Here is a 22,607-nt window from a genome sequence, read left to right as displayed (position 1 = left end):
TCATCGCCCCCACCTCCACTCCTCCGCTGCCAGATTTGTGAGGATAACTCACTGACCCTTGCTAATTGGCTAAAATACATTTTTTACTTAACGGGACGCAGGTGGCGCTGTGGGTTAAAGCCTCAGCGCCTAGGACTTGCCGATCGAAAGGTCGGTGGTTCGAATCCCTGCGGCGGGGTGCGCTCCCGCTGCTCGGTCCCAGCGCCTGCCAACCTAGCAGTTCGAAAGCACCTCCGGGTGCAAGTAGATAAATAGGGACCGCTTACCAGCGGGAAGGTAAACGGCGTTTCCGTGTGCGGCTCTGGCTCGCCAGAGCAGCGATGTCACGCTGGCCACGTGACCCGGAAGTGTCTCCGGACAGCGCTGGCCCCTGGCCTCTTGAGTGAGATGGGCGCACAACCCCAGAGTCTGTCAAGACTGGCCCGTACGGGCAGGGGTACCTTTACCTTTACCTTTACATTTTTTACTTAATAGGCTTTCCATAATGCAGAGGCTTTTATTGAGTTTTCTGTTGTTAAATATCCCTTCCTTTCTTTCTCTTTAGGAGGGAGAAGTATTAGCTTCTGATTTCTGAGTCCATAAAGGAAAGATTAAAGTCCAATGGTGGCTTATAGGTCAGTCTGGCTGACATACATATATGGAGATATTGTGAGTTATTAACTGGATAGTAAGTTAGGGCAGGAAATGGGTGAGCTAATCAGATCTCTGCTGTTGACCTCCTTTGTAACTCTGATCAAACTTTGCACTTCTTCAGCATAAAACTTTTAAGGTACTGTAGCAGCGGGAAGTATGAGATAGACAAATTGCTCAGCTTTCAGACTAGGTATAGACATTTATTTGTGTTTACATTGCAGCATGGCATAACATCCTGTCCTGACTGAATCCTTTATCTGGCCTTCCCAAACCTGATGCCCTTGAGATGCTTTGGACTACAACTCCCATCATCCCTGACCATTGGTTATGCTTGGACTGATGGAATTTGTAGTCCAATAATATTTGGAGGGCACCAGCTTGGGGAAAACTGCCTTAATGTGTTAGAAACACTTCATGGCGAACAAGTCAGATATAAAGAATGCTTGGTATCCTAGATGTACACACACATCGAGAATGAACAGGGAATACCTAGGATGCCTTGTCAGTGAATTTTTCAAAGAAGTCGGCACAGAAATGGAAGACAAACATGAATGGTTACAGAAGATACCCACCAATATTTTGAGAGAATAAAGCTTAATCAATGGCCATCTTGGCTGAAGAGCAAGGGAGTGGCCATAACCTTAAACATATTTTTTTGGGGGGTGGAGAAATCCCCTGAAACACAGTTATCTTCCTCAATTTACATTTGCAATTTAACCAAGATACTCTAGCAGAAGAAAGCTAACCAACTGGTCTGGACTCAGACCCACAAGGCCTATGCTTGGGATGTTACGTAGAGAGCCACCACCAAGCTCTGGCCAAATAAGGGTACTACAGGGTAACCAGTCAGGCAATAAAGGAAGTCTCTTGAACATCAATAGGCTAGAGCAGATTATTTGTATGTTAAATCCAATCCACAGCAAAACTTCTGGGTTAGAGCTGCTGTCTTAATCTGAACAACAAGGTGAATCTGCTACTGTTCCCCATCTCACCTTCTTTCAGCCTAACTACACCAAGTCCTGTCTTGTTCTTGCACTTCCAGAACGTTGGACTACATGAGCCTTGTGGTCCCTTCCAACACTATGTTGGAATTCTATGTTCTCAGGCACATGGATGTTGAGAAAGGAACAGGTTTGAAGCACTTGCTCAGAGAGGGGAAAGAGCCATGCTTGGAGTGGGAGAAGTGATGCATTGAAAAGAGATGAGGAAGTGGGGTTTCCCCACAAGGGCCAAATCTGTGTTGCCCAGTACAGGAAGTTAGCTAAAATCATTAGATGATTCTTTAAAAATGTAATCTCTTAATATTGCAGGCACAGCGATGGCACTTTGCAGCAGTGCTCAGTGGGAGGAAGAAAGCTCATTAATTAGCAAAACAACCTAAAACAAATATATGGGGCAACCTGTGAAGGGGGGGAAAATGAGCCATCAAAATAAGTAATTGATTTTTGCCTTATTTACTTTCATCATTTTCCATTGCTGCTTAATCATCCATTCTCCTTCCTTCCTTTCTTGGCTATGGGAAAGAAATGTGACATAACGAGAGAAAATGCTGTCCCCGAGACTGCTGCAGTGAGATGCACTCCTGGGATATCCCAGCTACGTTTGCTGCCACCTTGTATTAACGCCTCCCCCATAACAACGCACCAAGCCAGCCAGCCCTCAAAGAAGGGCAGCAAGAATTCAAGCGAATGGGGAAGCGTTTCATCTTTATTCATCCCGCTTGCCTAGTTAGAATCAAAGAGGAACTGAAACCTTCCTTTACCTTTGGAGACTTGGGTTCAATGTTCGGTGCTCTGGCTGCTTGTCAGGCGTAACATTGGCGTCTTCTAAGCCAACCGGAGGCATGAAGGGAATGCTGCTCTCCTGCAATGCTGCATCGCCTGTTCTCCTGATGCCATCACCTGTAGCAAAGGTGGGAAATGTAGAATCTAAGATTCCCTCCAGATGGATTATGTTTGTGTGTGCGTATTCTGCAACATGCCATTGATAAAATAATTTGAGGCTTTTTAGTTTAGAGAAAAGGCAAGGAAGAGATGGATGACATGGTAGAAGTTTATAAAATTCTGTGTGGCATGGAGAAAGTGGGCAGATTCCCCCTCCCTCTCTCATTAGACAAGAATTTGGGGACATCCAATGAAGCCAAATAGATGAAGATTCAGGAGAGACAAAATAAAATACTTCTTCACACAGTGCATAGCCGAACGATGGAACTTGCTCTCAGAAGAGGCAGTGATGGCCACCATCATGGATTTCCTGTTAGGCCCATTATCAGTGATGGCAGCGTTGGAGGTTTCTAAGCAAAGGTTGCATGGCCATCTGTCATAGATTCATAGAACTGCAAAGGACTAAATGATCCACAAAGGTCATTTAGTCCAACCCCCTGCAGAACAGGGGCTCATTTGCCGAATTTTAAATGTGTTGCAAAGTGCAATATGCAAACATGACACTAGATGGCAACAGTGAGCTACGCAAAAGCCAATGTCTTTTTCAAAACTTTTTTTTTTAAGCATTTTCACAGCACTTTTTATATGTGTGTAGATTCCTCCTAAGAGTCTCGTACTCTACCGACTGAACTATCCAGCTGTTCATGGATGCTTAAATTGAGATTCCTGCCTGAACTTGGACTAGACCACCCCCGGGGTTCCTTCCAACTCTACAATTCTATGATTCTGTGAAAAGCAGGACAATGCACATGTACATTTGTCATATAAAAATTACAGAGATTCAACAGGTAGCTATCGTTCATGCACCGACTGGGAATGTCCACTCCACAACTCTTGTCTCTCTGTCTGACCCATAGGGCTCTCCCCTCGCCCTACCCACAGACCCTCTGCGCAGGCGCCCCTTGGCAGCACCTCAGAGAGTTTTTGCCTGGCTGGAATATGTTAGTGAACTCTGTTAATGCCTCTTGCTCACCTGGACAAAAGATAAAGAGGGAAGAGTGTAGAAACTAGCATACCGTACAAAGGTTACATCTACATATGTTGATCTGTCCACTTTTGCCTCTGATCCCACTCACCACTGGCATGTGGCCCTCAGAAAGTTGCCCAGGAGGAACTCTGGCCCTTCAGCTGGCAAAGGTTACCGAACCCGGCAAAAGAACGCTTGACAAGTTTCCCAATTAAAATATTTCACATTCACCGACAAGAACTATTATATCATTTTTACAAGCCAGCGACATGACTCCTTGGCTGCACTGCTGTTCCCTTTTGTTCATTCCAATGCTGTATGAATCATACCCAAGTTATGGTAAAACAAGGTCTTGTTCCTTTCCTCCCCCACCCCCTAAGGAGGAAGATGTTAACCTTTGCCAGCCGCTGAAGTGCAGTCCCGTAAGTTATACATCCATTCGTCTCCACAGGGCGATTTGAAAAAATCACACCATTTTTCACTCCTGGGTTCAGCTCTTCAATTTGCTCAAGATGGAAAACGGAGAAACTTGTTTTAGGAAATAATGAATAAATCACACAGCTCAACTTTTTGTCCCCTCTCCAACGCTCCATTTCAGCTTCTCAATATAGTTTTGAGAAAACTGCCAAGACCTTCCAAAAGAACAGTTTGTTTCTATTCTACTTCGCAATGGCCTGTGATGGCATTTTTGCCGACCTTCTGGGAAATCTCTGATTTGTCTGTGAAGCCCACCCAAACCATTACAAGTGGGGATATTATATTGACCTAAGCATGGTGTCCCTGATCCTGGACCATATTCCACATTTTGAGGATGAAACAGAGCTAAACCCACCCCCCAAAAAGGAGGGATATGCAAAGTCTCATCAGTTTTATTTGGAAGCAGCTCAGGAATATTTTTACATTAAAAAAATAAAAATAAACCTCCCGCTGCCAAACAAGCTCTGATTCCCAACCCCCCAATAATTTTAAATTGATTCCTAAATTTCCCATCTGTTAGGGCCAATTGAACACTGAACAGGGGTGGTTCCCATTGTGGTGTAGCACTTAGAAGATTGGACTAGGATCTGGGAACTCAGGGTTTGAATCCCTATTCAGCCATGATGCACACATGGTGATCTTGCTGTCTCTTAGCCTAACCTACCTCACAGGGTTCTTATAAAGATAAAATGGTAGGGGAGGGGGAAGAACTCTGTATGCCACCCTGAGCTTCTTGGAAGAAAAGTGTGATATAAAAGTAATAAATAAAGACTGCTCTGTGAAGAAATAACTTAAGTCAGCATCATTCTCCCATTCTGCAAAGTGCACTGCCCCACTATAAAAAGGTAAAGGTAAAGGTACCCCTGCCCATACGGGCCAGTCTTGACAGACTCTGGGGTTGTGCGCCCATCTCACTTAAGAGGCCGGGGGCCAGCGCTGTCCGGAGACACTTCCGGGTCACGTGGCCAGCGTGACATCGCTGCTCTGGCCAGAGCCAGAGCCAGAGCCAGAGCCGCACACGGAAACGCCGTTTACCTTCCCGCTGGTAAGCGGTCCCTATTTATCTACTTGCACCCGGAGGTGCTTTCGAACTGCTAGGTTGGCAGGCGCTGGGACCGAGCAGCGGGAGCGCACCCCGCCGCAGGGATTCGAACTGCCGACCTTTCGATCGGCAAGTCCTAGGCGCTGAGGCTTTAACCCACAGCGCCACCTGCGTCCCGCCCCACTATAAATACTGGCAAATAAACAGCATAATACAGAGCATCTATACAGATTGTATTTACTGGCTTTGGCATCCCCCCACCCCATTTTTTAATTATGCAATGTTAATCAGGCTTCAGGCGCTGAGTTACATGGCCTTCGATCCAAAGGTGAGAACAAAAAGCTGAGCAACTGCCAAAAAGCAAAGAAATGACACCGAGAAACTGTTCCAGAGGAACACACGGTCTCTCCCACACAAATGCGATTGCTGGGCGTACACATTCCCACAATCTGCATGAAGGGGTGACACATGGCAGCAGAAGAAAAGACATTTGTTGACTCAAACACGCAGCATAAACAGGCAGGGGGACAAGGAGGAGAAGGGATTAAATCTCCCAAGGTGAATTGCAACCTTCTAATCTGCATGTTGCTGTTGAACCAGTGAAGAGTCTTTCCAGACAGTTGCCTCTAATGCAGCAGTCCTCAGATGTTGTTGGACTACAACTCCCATCATCCCTGAGCTCTGGCCTTGCTAGCTAGGTGTGATGCAAGTTGTAGTCCAACAACATCTGGGGACCCACAGGTTGAGAACCGCTGCTCTAGAGCAATAGAAAACAAATATACTTCATCACCTCTGATGATTAAGTGGGATTCAAGGCATACCACCTGATTCTGTGTAGCAAACCTTAGAAATTTGATTCTGTGTAGCAAACCTTAGAAATTTGTACTTCTCCACATTTTGAGATGCAGTTCTCAACCCCCTAGAAATGCATTAAACTGTGTATAGTAGTGGGAAAGGTGCATAAAAACACATTAAAAAGAGAATTTTTTAAAAGTACTTAATTCGTTCCAGAGGTCCATACTTAACCTGAAACTGTTCTTAACCTGAAGCACCACTTTACCTAATTGGGTCTCCTGCTGCTGCCGTGCCACCGGAGCACGATTTCTGTTCTCATCCTGAAGCAAAGTTCTTAACCTGAAGCACTATTTCTGGGTTAGCGAAGTCCGTTACCTGAAGCATATGTAACCTAAAGCGTATGTAACCCGAGGTACCACTGTATATAAAAATCTGAAGCTGCATTTCACACCACATCCTCTTTCTGCAAGTATCCTCCTGTTGTGTTCATTTGGCAGCAGTTGCCCTGATCTCTTGACCTTCCAACTGATAGCAAGAAAATTGAGCATTAGCAACAAAAATGTGTCCTTACTTCTTCTGACAATGTCCCCATCATGCCGTGAACCTTTTTCTTTCCTATTATTTTATTTGAAAGGCTGTATTTCCCCTCTGTGATTCTGCAATGCACACCTCTTCTGGACATTTGTGGGGTATTTTGGGGGGTGGGGGTGGGGGTTCATCAATTTCACAAAATCTGCTCTCTCTTAGCAACTGTGCCACCACCAGCTGCCTGTAGGTCTCCTACACAAAAGGCTGCCTTCTGCTGAGTCAGAACATTGGTCTGTCTAGCTCAGTATCGTCTCCTTGTCTATTCTGACTGGCACCAGGTTTCTAAGGTCCAAACCCTGCCATGTTGTTCCAATAATAGGGATAGGTGAATTTCACCCTCCCTTTCTCCTTTCCCTAGTTTTAAGTTCAGTTCAGCAAATTCAGCAGCATTTCAGTGCAATTTTCACCTAATATTCATCATTTACTATGCAGTTTTCACTAATCTGCACCTCTTTGCAAACCTCTTTTCCTTGCTGTGGTGCACATTTGCATGTTACCTTCATGCATCCGTGAATTTTAATAAACGCTTCAAAGAATGGCTACATCTTCACACTCATTACTTGGCTGGACTACTGCATTGCAATAATTCACAGGAATGAAAATTGCAAAGAATGACTGTGTTTTGGTTCCTATATTTTATTTTAATTTTGTAAAGTGTGAATTAGGAAGATTGCCTTTCAATGCAAACTCAGTCAAATTCAAGGGTTAGGATACAAGACCTGATTCATTTGGAGCCTACATATGAGATGCAGACCGTCTTGCTACCTTAAAGAAATCAAGTTTTCCTTGCTGGGAACATAGGGAGCTGGCTTACACTGAATCAGACCAAATGGTCGATCTAGCTCAGTATAACTTACACTGACTGACAGAGGCTCTCCAGGGTTTCAGGCAGGTTTTCCCTCAGTCCTACCTGGACTTGCCAGGGATTGAATTGACATACAAAGCAGATGCTCTACTGCTGAGCTTTTGCTTGAGACTCCCAACCCAACACCCACACAGTACCACTTCTCTCTTCCTCCCAAACCCTCCTGAAAATCCACTTTTTTCTGTGAAGCCTTTGGCCAAAGGCCAGAACTAAAGCTGATGGATGGAAATGGTAAGAAAACAGATTTCATTTAAACATTAGGAGAACTTCCTTTTGGTCAGAGCTGTGTGACAATGGCTGTCTGCCTTGTAGCAATTGTGTGTGTGCAGGGCTATCGTAAGCATATCTGGTGCCATGGTGCAAAGATCCCTCTGGCGCCCCCCCCCTTCCCAGAGTTTTTGACCTTTTTTTTAGGGATGGAGGAGGTGGGCAGCCAAGTTCTGGAGGGCATCAGGGAAGAGTCCTGGGAACACCGAATGAGTGTGCTGAGTGAGCAAGGGTGTGTGCGCCGCTCCTGCTGAGAGTTGGCTTGTTTTTTTCCCTTTTAGCTTTCTGGCATCCCACAGAATTTGGCATCTGCTGGCAAAAAGGGAAAAAACCAAGCTGGCGCTCGGCGGGGGCAGCGCACGCACCTTCTCTCACTCAGCGCACTCGTTCGGTGTTCCCTGGACTCTCTCCTGGAACCCTCCAGAACTTGGTGCCATGACACCCCGTGCCACTAGTCTCTATGGGTAAGATGGCCCTGTGTGTTTCTGTGTGTGTTGAACACAGAACCTGCCTTATCCCAAGTCAGACCATTGGTCCATGTAGCTCAGTATTGTCTACACTGACTGTAGTTCTTTGGGATTTCCTACAGGAGTCTCCCCAATCCCAACTAGAGATGTAAGGAATTGGACACAACTTCATGTACAGGTTTCTTTCAAAAACAGATGAATATGGAAATGACACAGAAGAGGCTTAGGCACAAACACATGACATCGACCAGAGACTGATGGTTCTATTAATTAACTCCATGAGAAATGTCCTTTCTGTTTTCGAAAGAAGTGATTTTCAAAAGAGGTCTATTCTGTTTTTCTCCTGGTTGCTTCAATATGACATTGCCACCTCTTGCTGCATGTTGATGGATTTGAGGTCACAGGGCAGATAAAACATTTGGACGTTCTTCTTGAAGGAGCTTTCTTCTCTCATGCTATGACTTCTCTGTTAGAGTCCTCTAAGTTCCCTCCCAGTGGATGAGCCTTGGTAAATTACGTTTGCTTTAATGAGAACTGAATGGAGAACCCTTCCAGTTCTCTCCCTCCCTAATGACAGCTAAACAGGTCAGTTATCATTAATGTCAGAAGCACACTGGACGCCCAGCTCTGGTGTTACCTATAAGCTTCTCCTCTCTGTCTTCCCTCTTCCCATGCAAAAAGAAGAGAAAAGGACTTCTAAGTGTTTGTGAAGATAGGGAGGATGATCACAAGTGAGGTGCCCGGTTTATTTTCTTGCCACAGAGGCTCAAGTGCCGGCCCTCAGCTGACAGTGTCAGGTTAAATATAGTGCACAGATTGACTTCGGCCTCCCCTTTAATGTCACTCTGACAGCTTTTGCCAGCTCTGAATGCATCATTAAAGCCATAAAAGCGGACATACTGGTAGCAAAGGATGCCGCTGGGACAGAGACAGAGAATTGCCAGGCAATGAGTAAGGGAAGTGGGAGAGCAAAAAAAAACCTCAGACCCCCTTTTTTGCATCCCCGCCCCCAAATACTCACCCCCCCAGCCCCATTTGATTGAAGTATAGTCTAGCAATGTCATCAAATGCTGTCTTTCCTGGCTCAGAAATAAGATGTCTTGGTGGCTCCATAAAGCTTGCCCCAAATAAAAGGCAACCATCACAACCCTGAAAGTTCTTCTCCGGCTTAGATTTCAACCCAACCCAAAGAAGACGTCATTTCCTCCCCAGTGGAGGCTGGCCCAATATGGCAGATATGACACTGCCCCAGCAACCTCTGTCTTCCCTCACCAAGCCCCCAATTGCCTGCTGTCAGAGCTGCCCCTAGGTCCCAGCTCACAGAGGACCAACGCCAGGCTGTCGTTATTTACAAAAGTCTTTATTGAAGTTCGGTTTCCATTTCAAAGCCGCAGCGTGCAACTCTACGTCTTAAACCCTAGACCGGCGAAGCTCCATCTGAGTCTCCTCCCCTTCCACACCAGTTTAAGACTCTAGCCGTGCTCCACCTCTTCCTTAGCTCCTTCCTCCTCTGGGCCCTCCTGCCCGCTGGGGTTTCCTCCTTTCTGGACTCTTCTGACGCTGACCCCCCTGAATCTTCCCCCTCCTTCCGGCGGGCTTTAGGACCTGGTTCCCTATCCGGGCTACCTGCTGTGCTGCTCGCCTGTACATTTGAACTTGGCGCGCGCGCCCAGCCGGCAACCTTCCTCTTGACCGTTCCCCCGCTCTCCGATGGAGGCGTGGTCAATCCTGACTCATCTCCTCTCGCTGGTGGTGAATACGCTGGTCCCGATACCTGGGACTCCTCCCCCCCACTGCGCTCTGGTGGGGAAGCTGGTCCTGATTTCCAACTGCTGCTCTGGGAGTCCCCGCTGGCCCCTTGCTTCTGGGGTGTCCCCCTTGTGGCCCCCCTTGCCCTGGCCACCGGCGCCCCCTTCTGTGAATCTTCCGATTCGCTGGAGAGGCTCATGGAATCTCTCAGGCTACTGTCATCTTCTCCTACGCTGCCCTCGGATTGCTCCCCTTCGCTCTCCATCTCCTCCCCTCCCTGCGCTCCCGCTGCGTCCCTGACACCTGCCTTTTTATTTACCTAAAATTATAGGGAGTGGCACTGCTTGCTAATTTCCTCCTCCATAGTTTCAGGATTGGCCTTTGAAGAGGAGAAAGGTGGGGACAAAACTAGAATCAGCTGACACTACCTGTCATTGGCTGTACCTCTGCCTGTCATTGGCCCAGGCTCCACTTTGATTCACTCCAGCTCCACCTGCTATTAGATTCTATTGGCTCCACCTCTACCTGCTGTTTAGCCCTACATACTGCTGACTTCCCTGCCTTCCAGCCCATCATTCCCAATAAGCACCGGCCGCTACTGGTTCTCCCTCCAGTCTGCCTCCAAACCTTTCCCACCGATCTCAATTATTTTCCTTGGTGCTGGAGAAGTAACAGGATGGTGTGGGGGGGGGAGAGAAGAGATGCTTCTCTTTCCTCTTATCTCAGGCTTTTGTTTGAAATAAGAATCTCAAGGACTACATGAGGAAGTGCGAGAGAGAGCCATTGCAGGCAGATGGGTGAGAGGGAGAGGAGACAGATGTTTGGAAATTTGGTAGCTGGAAGGATTAGACACTGCTGCATCCCCAATATCCATCATCTGACGTGCAACTGAGTCTTATGCAGCTTTGAATTGGGCTCTGTCTGTTTTGGTGGGAAGCAGTACAGGTTTCCAAGCATGACTGGTAAACAAGCAAGGCAAGGCTCCCACTCTGTGATAAAACCCTTTTGAATTCTGCACCCTAAATTATAAACCAAGACAAGAATACTTCTTTAGCCTGATCAGTTGTACACATAGAACCCATGTGCAAATATCCTTTTAAAGGTAAAGGTAAAGGGACCCCTGACCATAAGGTCCAGTAATGGCTGACTCTGGGGTTGCGGCGCTCATCTCGCTTTATTGGCTGAGGGAGCCAGCGTACAGCTTCCGGGTCATGTGGCCAGCATGACTAAGCCGCTTCTGGCGAACCAGAGCAGCGCGCGGAAACACCGTTTACCTTCCCGCCGGAACGGTACCTATTTATCTACTTGGACTTTGATGTGCTTTCAAACTGCTAGGTGGGCAGGAGCAGGGACCAAGCAACGAGAGCTCACCCCGTCGCAGGGATTCAAACCGCCGACCTTCTGATCGGCAAGTCCTAGGCTCTGTGGTTTAACCCACAGTGCCACTCGCATCCCTAAATACCCTCTTAGTTGTGCATTATTAATTCTCCTTCTAGCTACAGCAAAGGGCAAGTAGATATGGAGAGCATTCTCTCTCTCTCTCTCTCTCTCTCTCTCACACACACACACACACAAAAACAAACAAACAAACAAACAAACAAACAAACAAACAAACAAACAGGTCCACTAAGCTCAGTCTCCCCCAGCTTTGGAAATTTCACCAGACATTATCTACATAGATTCAAGCATATGTTTGCAACCATAAGCAATAGAAATTTTGTGGTGGTTGTTTTAAACACCTCTGGGAGTCTCTAATACAAGATGAAGCCCTATGGAATCAGACCAAAGATCTAGCTAGCCTAACACTCTAGTTTCTAGGCGATGAAGGCATGAGCAATGGTGTGTGTCCCCCCCCCCCACCTCACAACATTATATACTGCCTCTGAATATGGAGGTTCCATTTAGCTGTCAGGGCAAAAAATAGTCATGTCAAGGATGCTCAAGTCTGTACAAAATAGTCTTTTGGAGGTCTAGTCACAGAATTACAAAGTTGTTCGACCTCCAGTTTAACAGGCTGTAAAGCAAATTGCCATATGCCTTGCCTTCTCCCAAGGACATTAAGAAAGCACAGGATATAATCATTATTCTTATTAACTCTGAAACCTTGGATGAAAAGTAGATGCTTGGAAAGGATGCTAGCAGACATCATTGGTACCCAGTGAGAAGCATGATATGTCAAGTACCTTGTGCTCACAGAAAGCAAACATAAGTCTAATAAATGGGAGCTGCTGATTTCTACTCTATATTTAAGTTCATGGAGCCAGAGAAGATGTCAAAGCAGAATAAGAGGCTCAGGTTGTTCATATGGCTGCTTTTGAGGAAGGGGAGTTCAACAACATACACACAGAGTTACAATTCTTGCAGCTAAGGGTGAATGTGCATCTTGGAGGGTGATTGCGAGCCTATCAAATGATGTAGACTGTTCTACAATTCATTCATTATTATATCACCCACATCTCTCTAAGAGGGTGAAAGAGAAGGTCAGTTCTGGAGGTCAGAGAGGCATGAAGGAATCTGTCCATTTCAGGTTTTCATTTTCCCAACCTTAGGTTTGGCACCAGGTGTCTCTGCATCAGTTTGTTATTTCCTTTCTCTTTCAAAAGCCTGCCCCAGAATTCATATACGCTGGGGCCAGCCATACTCTCTCATCAGCCTACCTTACCTCACAGGGTTGTTCTAAGGTTAAACTGGTGGGGGGAGATGGAGTGGATAATCAGGATCAAATGTGGATCTGCGATAAATTAAGCTGGTATGATGAGCTTGGCCTTGGGCAATGCCTAAGGCAACTGCCCAGGTTCATACGTTGACATCACCCCAACATACTGCATAACATTGGTACTTTCAGGACAATTGAGACCATAAATATGTATCTGCATTTCTATTTTATTTTATTTTATTTTATTTTATTTTATTTTATTTTATTTTATTTTATTTTATTTTATTTTATTTTATTTTATTTTATTTTATTATTCATAAGAAAGATATTGACAAGCTGGAACGAGTGCAAAGGAGGGCAACCAAGATGATCAAGGGTCTGGAAACTGAGCTTTATGAGGAAGCCTTGAAGGAACTGAGTATGTTTAGCCTGGAAAAGAGGAGACTGAGAGGAGATATGATAGCCATCTTCAAATATCTTAAGGGTTGTCACATGGAAGAGGGAGCATGCTTGATTTCTCCTGCTCTTGGGGGTCAGACTCAAGGCAATGGCTTCAGGTTGCAAGAAAGGAGATTCCGACTTAATATTCAGGAGAAGAAAAAAGAACTTTCTGACAGTAAGAACTGTTGGCCGTGGAACAGACTCCCACAAGAGGTGGTAGACTCTCCTTCCTTGGAGGTTTTTGCTATCTGTCATGAATGCTTTAGCTGAGATTCCTGTATTGCTGGGGGTTGGACTAGATGACCCTTGGGTCCCTTCCAACTCTAAGATTCTAGGATTCTATTATTTATATCCTACCTTTTCCTCCAGACTGGAACTCAAAGCATATTGCACCAATTAAAGCAATGCAGATAACATACAAAAAGCTGATAGCATGCAGAAGGTCACCATTAAAAAGCAAATAGAATTAAAACAATATAACAAAGAAATCTATTAAAATACAGATAATAAAAGCACAGCACTATACTTTCCTTTAAAAAAAAAAAAGGCCTGTCAGAAAAGAACACTCTTCACCCACCAGTGGAAGGACAAGGAAGCAGCCCATCTAGCTTCTCTAGGGAGGGAGTACCAAAGTCTTGGGGCAGCCACCGAGAAGGCCCTCTCCTGCTTCCTTACCAAGCCTGCCTCTAAGGGTGGTCAGAGAGAGAGAAAGGCCTTCCCTGAAGATCCCAGAGCCTGGGCAGGTTTGCATGGGATAATATGGTCTTTCAGATAGCCTGGGCCTAAGCAATGGTTCCAAACTACAAGAAAGAAGATTCCACCTAAACATTAGGAAGAACTTCCTGACAGTAAGAGCTGTTCGACAGAGGAATTTGCTGCCAAGGAGTGTGGTGGAGTCTCCTTCTTTGGAGGTCTTTAAGCAGAGGCTTGACAACCGTATGTCAAGAGTGCTCTGATGGTGTTTCCTGCTTGGCAGGGGGTTGGACTCGATGGCCCTTGTGGTCTCTTCCAACTCTATGATTCTATGATTCTAAGCTGTATAGGGTTGATCAGCCGTAGTAATAATGCATGAAAGGAAGGAAGGAAGGGAAAAAACGAAGAAGAAAAATATGAGCATGCTTAAGGAGGTAAAGAAACAGAAAGAAAACGAAGGATTATTTGCATCTTGGCACAGAGCAGGGGATGTGGAAGGGCTATCTATACCCTTCTGCCTTCTTTTAAAAATACACTCACTGATAGCTGTTGAGGTGTCCAAGAGGAGGTGATGGAAAAATCTGGGAAACTAAACAGGCAACCATGTCACAAGTCCTAGATGGGACAGCCAAGAATGCCAAAGGAATTCAGAAATGAAGTGGCCAGGCCTGATAAGAAAGCTGTGCTGTCTAGATCATTTGGAACAGACTCGGATGGCAGAGACTGGGTAGTTTTCAAAAAAAGAAAAGAAAAAGCCATCAGCTATTTAGCCTGAGGAATTGCCAGGGAGGATCAAAATGCCTTATACAAAGTCAGCTCAATTGGTCCATCTAGGTCAGTACAGCCCCCACTGACTGGCAGCAACTGTCCAGGATTCAGGGCAGACTTTTTCCATCCCTATCTGGAGATGCTAAGGTTTGAACCTGGGACCTTCTGCATGCAAAGCTGCTGTTCTACCACTGAGCTATGCTCTGTTTCACAGGTTCAACTAGCCGCACATTCTTTCAGGAGACCAAAGTGGGATTTTTGTTGTTGTTCTGCTATTGTTGAGCTTCCCCAAGCCAGCTTATACTTTCTGCTGGTGCATCAATTGTGTCACTTCGGCTACATAAAGCTCAGCAAACAGAGAAAGAGCTCATAGTATACAGGATATCTTTGTTGAAGACCTGCCTACCTAAAGTGGCTGATATAGCGAAGAATGTGAGAAGAGTCAATTTAATGTGTTTTATTCATTGCACTGGTACACTGTCATTTCTAAAGGTGCCTGTGAAATTCTCACCATCCAAATATCTCTCTGATTTTGGGGCTTTGATTTACCTGAACTTGGTGTAATATATGCAGCATTCAAATGACTGACGAGTCAAAGGGAGATGCCTCCTGCTCTTATTGTGATGGTCCTCATATTGGTTGATTTAGAAGGTATGATTTGACTAAATGGGGGGGGGGCGCAAGCAGAAGACAAGGTTACTGAGTTTCATTAAGCGGTCCCTACCTCTGCTCCAATAACTGGAGACTTTACAGCACAATCTTAACTATGTCTGCTTAAATCCTGCTAAATGTAATGGAACTTACTCTCAGGGTTTATGATAACAGCCTTAAACAACCATTTGAGCAGTTGTTGTCCCATAATTAGGTTCTGAAGTAGGAAGGATCTTAACCAGGAACTTTTCAAGCATCCTCTTCTGTCAGTAGTAAGGGCACCTCTGGCCTTCTAGATCAGGCACAGGCAAACTCCGGCCCTCCAGATATTTGGGACTAAAATTCCCACCATCCCTGACCACTGGACCTGTTACCTAGGGATGATGGGAATTTTAGTCCCAAACATCTGGACGGCTGGAGTTTCCCTATGTGTGTTCTAGATGTTGTTGGGCTCCAGTTCCCATCAACCCCAGGCAGCATGGAAAATGCTGAGGGATTTTGGCTGGAAATTGACATTTCCAGATGGAAATTCGCATTTCCAGATACCCCAACTTCTTGCCTCTCCCAGAATACTCTGCATGAGGCTGCTTTCCTAGCTTTTTTATTTCTTTGTTTGGCATGTGTATGTTGTCCACGTTTTGGATTTTTAAAAAGCGTTGTCTTTTGCTTGCTTATTTTCCTTTGGAGGGATTGTCCAATCTTTTTGGGGAGGCAGCTTTTGGGGGCCATTTACATATTTAGGCTTTGATTGGGGGTGTTTTGCCCATGGGGGGAGCATTGCCTAATTTTGTCCATTCTTCACTTGTTTTTTTTGGGGGGGGGGTTGGTGTTATGTCTATTGTTTTAGGGGGGCACTATGAGCATCACCAGGTTTTCTTGTGTGAGATGGGTATTCTGTGGTGCCTACAGGGATTTCTTAAATTCACCTCTGGGCCTAAAAAGTTGGGGACCACATGGTCACATTATCGGGGGGATAGTTCAAGAATATGTGACAAAAAAGATGAAAGGCACTGAGGGTATGTGGAGGGGAAAGAGAATGCACCCTCATGGAAATAAAACGTGAGCAGACTTGTGGGTTGAAGAATCTCCAATAAAGCAATACAAGGGATGGCCAAGTCTGTCAATTTTAATTCTCTCGGTTTCTTATTTTCCCATCCTTGAGATTCAGCGGGTTTTACTCCTAGGCGAGTGACGTTGGCATTGCAGCCTTATCTATTTATTTCAATCATGTATCTTCTACCCATCTGCCGAAAGGCACACAGCCCAATATAACCACATAAAATTTTAAACGCACAATAAAAAAACAAAACAATTAACAACATTAGAGGACGTTACAGCAACACCAACAAAAGGGGGAGAAGATAATTGTTATCACAATGGGGAAGCAATAAAACTTGCAATATGGGAAGGACAAAGATATTAAAGCAGGAGAACTAATTAAAAGTCTGGGTAAATAAAAGTTGTACACTTCATTTGAAAAGTCTGCAAGGATGGGTTTAGATTGGCTCTTCAGGGATCACCTTTCCGATACCAGAAAGGGTGTCATCTCAGTTTTCAGCATGGTGACAATAATTTTGACAAGAGTTAAAGCCACCTTGGAGTGTTTGTGTGGTGCCTTAGGAGCTAACTTATTCTAGTTATGTTGAATTACAACTATTATTTATTTATTGCCCACCCTTCACCTTAAACTCCCAGGGACAACAGAGCAAAACTGCAATATTAATTGCAGCAACATTATAAAAAGACACACTTCAATGGAATTAGTGACTTTGGGATGCAAACTACTACAGAGGTCTACTTACTGTAATTGTTTGCAACATTAGACGTTCAGCCCGTAGAAGCAGTGAACAGGTGAGAGTCATAATAGCTCCCATTTTGGTCTGGGATAGAACACAAAAACAGCACTGACTCCAGCCTCCTGAAGCAAAGAGTCTCTCAAGTTTCAACAGATATGATCAGCCCCTCAATGCAGTCTTGCCATGAAACTTCTGGACCGCACTATGTGCTGTGAGACAGCTTTGCACAATGATGCTCCCCTGCATCTGCAGCCAACCATCTCACTACCAACATGATGCCATAGACCAGCTTGTGATGCCATTCAAGCGCAAAACAACCCCTCTGCAGCACCACAAATCCAAACAATGGTGTAACATTGGAAAATGTTGATCACTTCTCCTACCTGGACACTAATCTTTCCACTAGGGCTGACACTGATGCCGAACTCCAGCATCACCTGAGCTCTGTGAGTGCAGCTTTCTCCCGATTCAAGTGCAGAGTGTTTGAGGACCAGGACATTTGCAGGGAAACTTAAGGGTATCATGGGTTTTGAAGACACTCAAACTCAAGATGAAAGGGAGAAACGCGCTAAGAGGAAGACACATTTGGCAAATCCACACCGTGATCAACTCCCACCCAGAAACCTATGTCCCCACTGTGGAAAGATGTGTGGATCCAGAATTAGCCTCCACAATCACTCACAGTCTCAATTTTAAAACCGTGTTTATGGAAGACAATCTTATTCTGCTCTGAGTGATCGCCATAGAAGAAGATGTCATTCCAAATCACAGCTGATGCACCCCAAGATCAGGATTAGTGTGTGAATGGGCAGCACCCTTCCTAGGAGGAGGGGTTGGGGGCAAATCACAGCGTGTGGGTCTCCCATTGTCTTGATGTTTTCCCTGACTCTCCTCCTCCTCTTTGTGGTGATGGTGGTGACAGTGGTTTACTTTCTGTTGTTGCTTTGCCGTCATTTTAGTGGCGGCAGCCTGTATCTACTTCCTCTCTGTGATACTGGCGGTGTGAAGCCCTCTGATTTCTCCTCCCTCCTTGACATTTTCTAGGAAGGGAGGAGGTTGGGATCCTGCTTGCAAGGTCAATGGGAGATGCTGTTTATGGCTGCTTATGGCTGTCATTGCCAGACATGGTGGCCCCCAAAATATGGGGGCCAAGGTTATCACAGCTATTTCATTCCCCCACCCCTATGTTTTGGTGATTCAGACTTTAATAGATTGGCCCTTAAGACCTGTCAAAACAAATGAATAGCAAAGAAGAAGGAAGAACTAATATTTCATGCTAGCTAACAATGGTGGGAAAACTTGAGATTCAGGAAGCATACCAATATATTGACTTTTTTTGTATTACTCCGAAGGTCTTGTAACTAAAATGAGTTATTGTGCTGCAAATAACACTGCAATAAACTTGTTCTGTGGGATTCTTTAAATATTTTACACTGTCCTTTTACACTTTTTGATGTCCTAAGAATGACTAATCCTGTTCTTCCTAACCCAGTTGTGAATAGAAGCAGAATGATCCTGCACTGGCTCCAACTGTTAAGCAACCAGCCAGCCATATTTGGAATCTCTTTTATGTTTGTCTCACCCTTTGAACTCCTTGCAGAATTAGTAAAGAGCTCAGGTGATTCCTAGTTCTCTCAGACATGACCGGGAGGTAGTAAAGAGAGGCAGACATTAACCAACACTCAGTTCTGCTACCCAATTCATTTTGCTTCAGCCAACTTATTCTTCTGTAGCAAGAGGGTCAGAGGCCTCAAGCCCACCAACCAAATACAGCCATCCAGACACCTCTCTCTCTCCGCCTTTGGCCCTCAGAAATCTCCTCAGGCCACACCCTTTCCTAAGTCACACCTAAGAATGTAATAATAGCACCGGCTAGCTCAGTTGGATAGAGTGTGGTGCTGATAATGCTGTTATAAGAATTCTAAGGTTTCAAATATAAATTAAATGTTCATAAATGCACAAGGCAAACACATACATAAGTATATAAACCACGTGTCTGAATTAGTACAGGAGAGCAATCCTGAAGCCATTTTGACTCTCCCAAATTGACCTCAATATATTTCTCTGAAAGGAGGGTGGGAATGGGGAAAGCCTTCCCTTTGTCTTTTTGCTTACAAATCCTCTCTTAAGGGCGTATTTGTGTATGAATTGGGTGAGCCTGTGACCTGCATTCAGGAACTAAAGTATTAACCAACACAAAAGAATGCCCAGGCTGCCCAAGTAATGCAATCAGTGACCATTATCAGGTATCCTGGCAAACAGGATTTCTGCTGTAGACTGCCTCCTCTAATATAGACCACCTCCTTCTGTGATGTATGTATGATGTTTTGGGGGTTGGTTTTGGGCTACAGGGTGGACAACTTCAAAAGTTATATAAAGGGCTTGCACACCATGGTTCTGGGTTCCTCCTCCCTTCTGCACGTGGTGAGTGGGGACCCTGTTGCAACAGTTAATAAAGATAGGCTTACTAGCCGCTTTGCTTCTCAATATACTCTGGCTGGCCTCTGTTATTTTCTCCTACCAATAGGGGACCCACTCTATACAGACTCTTGAATACCCCATAAGGGGGAAAGGGCAGGTTTTTTTTCTTAAAACAATGCCAAGGTTATGGTTTGAACCCCATTTGGGTGCAGATGCTTGCATTACCGAGGGTTGGAATAGATGACCCATGGGGTCCCTTACAACACTATACTTCGATGATTTGTTACTGGATCAGACTTCCTGGATGCTTCCTGAATTCTCCTCCTATGAATTGCTCTCTGGATTACGGGTTTCCAAATTACTTGGTTGTCTGTGTCCATTTTTTCTTTATTGGGATACTTGCTGAAATTGCTTCTAGTAACCAATTATAAAGTAACCAATTCTTTTTTAAAAATAGAGTCACACATAATGGCATATAGAGTGCTGGGCCCACTGTTTGCCACAGATTTCAATTCACGTATTTTCCTATTACAAACATATATTTGTAGTTATGTGCATTGATAATACACCCCCCTGCCGCCACCCCCCCAAAAAAGAGAGATTATCTCAATGAGATTCTGCATACTTATGCTGAGATTGCTTTCGTGAGGTATTTTACCTCACAATTGGAAGCAGGACATGGGCGCATCAGTAAAAGGACAAAATGTACCGGTATATGCTGTAATTCTGGATTGAATGTAAAAAGAAGCCAAAGTGGGAAACCATTTCAGATGCAAAACTGATATTTTAGTAATCTCAAGCAAAATAAATCTAAGGAAATATGGAGTGAGATATAATAATTCCATCTGTGAAAATGTGGAATGTGGGATTGATATTATATCATTATATTTCATGCTGTGCTTTCGGAGATATTTTCTGCTTGAGAATAGTCAGGTATTCTGCACCTGTGTGGTTTTCCATCTTTTTTTCTGCTAGGTGGTACTGAATGGTAAAACATCCCCTATGTAGTTAAACTGAAATTGGGGAAGAGTAGAATTTCAGGAAGAGGAAACCCACAGAACAATTAAATATCAAATGAAGGATGTCCTAAGGAGGTAAGAAGAAGAAGAAGAGTTTGGATTTGATATCCTGCTTTATCACTACCCGAAGGAGTCTCAAAGTGGCTAACAATCTCCTTTCCCTTCCTCCCCCACAACAAACACTCCACGAGGTGAGTGGAGCTGAGAGACTTCAGAGAAGTGTGACTAGCCCAAGGTCACCCAGCAGCTGCATGTGGAGGAGCGGAGATGTGAACCTGGTTCCCCAGATTACAAGTCTAGCACTCTTAACCACTACACCACACTGGCTCTCCACCACACTGGTAAGTATCTGATTTACATTGTGTCAGACCATGGGATTATCTAGATTAGTGTTGTCTCTAGCTACATTCAAGCCATACATGCCACTTTAAACAGTCATGGCTCACCCCAAAGAATTATGGGAGCTGCGGTTTGTTAAGGGTGCTGAGAGTTGTTAGACCACCTCAGATCCCCTCTCAGAGCTACAGAACTTTGAGTGGTTTAACAGTCAAGCCTTCCTCACAGGGAATTTTGAGAACTATTGCTCTGGAAGGAGAATAAGGTAGGGTTGCCATATTACTGAAAGTAAAAACCAGGATGCCCCGAAAGCTGTTGAACTTTTTTTTTAAGGAAACCCCTAAAGTTGTTGAGCATTTCTGCCTTTGGAATCCCAGTAACATCTGGGAAAATCCAGACATATGGCAGTCCTAGAATAGGGGCCACCAAACAACTTTCAGCACGCTTAACAAACTACAGCTCCCATAATTCTTTGAGAAAAGCCATTCAAACCCTACTGGAAACCATTGTCCATTTGGAGTCTACTTTTTTCCTCCATCTCACAATCAAAAGAAAACATTCCTAGCAGGGGTATACATGCAGGGGGAAGTGAGGGGATCTTAAGACCCAGCTTTCATACCTTTTGTAACTGAGCTTTTTGGTAACAGTGCACATGTGTGTGTTCTCTCTCTCTCTCTCTCTCTCTCTCTCTCTCTCACACACACACACACACACACACACACACACACAAATGAATACTGCATATGTAGGTCATCATATAAAGAAAGATAAAAATGTTTTGGTGGGTGACTTCTGTCAAGCTAACATGCTTGGGATTAATCAATAGCATTAAGAGGTTCCCGTCAGGCATTTTTAAAGGGGGGGGGGGGGGAAGGCAAAGGAAACACAAAGCTGGAAAAAAAATGAGTCAGAGGGATAAAAAAAGAACTCAGTGGTCAAGTTCATTGAAAGGGAACGGATGTGCAAGACTGAACAGCAGTTGCCAAAGGAGGTTGATGTTCTTGAAAAGCTCTTATAGGATATAAGGTGATTTATCCAAGGGTAGTAAATGCATTTCCATAATTACAAATTCTGATGAGCAGTAGTTATGCTTGCAGATTTCTACTTTTTTTGGAGGTTTTTAAACAGAGGTTAGACAGCCATCTTTCATGGATGCTTCAGTTGAGATTCCTGCATTGCAAGGGGTTGGGCTAGAATGAACCTTTCCAGCTCTGCAATTCTATGATTCTATTACTTGTACCAATCAAAGGGATTTGAGGTGCATTTATTCTAGAAAACCAATTAGTTGCAGGAGATCTACCAGTACAGCACACCTGGACAACCTAGGCATCATCAAGCAAGCCTTCCCCAACCTGATGCCTCCAGATGTTTTGAGCTGTCATTCCCATAATCCCTATGCACTATAGAATGAGCTGTTAGTGCATAGGTATTTATGGTTGGGGTGGTTACAAATTTGTCCAGAAAACATCAGGTACAAAAATCACAACACCCGCTTGATGCTTACAGTTCCAGAGAAATTTTGGAAAGTACATCTGGACTTCCCTGTTTCGACAGATTAACAACCCATGTGTGCTATGTGCACAGAATGTGGCTATCTGGTTATGAAAAAGTGATACTCAAAATGTATGAACTGGCAGAATGGGTAGGTTATCCCTCTTATTGTCTCCAAAAATGACTGACTTCCTTGCAAATCTCTCTCTCTCTCTCTCTCTCTCTCTCTCTCTCTCACACACACACACACACACACACACACACTGAAATCAGTGGTGTGCTTATGGCAATTTAGACTCCAGATTTTTAAATGGTCTTGCGTTGGCTTATCTTTTTCAGCAGTAGTGTGTCTCACTTCACTTCAAAATGCGATAAGCCAACCCTTCTGCTGAGCTACAACCTGGATGTCTCCCTGCCAAAATCCTGCTCTGAGTGCAACACAACAAGCATGATCAACAGAGGCTGTTGAGCTGAAGCTCTAATGCTGGGGAATGTAAAAGAAAAGGGACCCCTGACCATTAGGGGCTGTGGCACTCATCTCG

General features: G+C 44.7%; 1 protein-coding gene across 3 annotated transcripts in view; it reads right to left on the bottom strand.

Annotated features, from left to right (window-relative positions):
* CHRM2 (cholinergic receptor muscarinic 2) overlaps nt 1–22,607 on the bottom strand; it is a 170,620-nt gene that overhangs the window by 108,878 nt on the left and 39,135 nt on the right. For all 3 annotated transcript variants that reach the window (XM_079992806.1, XM_079992805.1, XM_079992807.1), the window contains exon 3: nt 2,396–2,534. The gene's annotated coding sequence lies outside the window, so the exon portion shown is untranslated. The remainder of the gene's footprint in view (nt 1–2,395; nt 2,535–22,607) is intronic.

Source organism: Podarcis cretensis, assembly GCF_951804945.1.
Source record: "Podarcis cretensis genome assembly, chromosome: 10".
Classification (NCBI taxonomy): Eukaryota; Metazoa; Chordata; class Lepidosauria; order Squamata; family Lacertidae; genus Podarcis; species Podarcis cretensis.
Note: the sequence above shows the minus strand (reverse complement) of the source record. Positions and strands in the feature narration are given on the sequence as shown.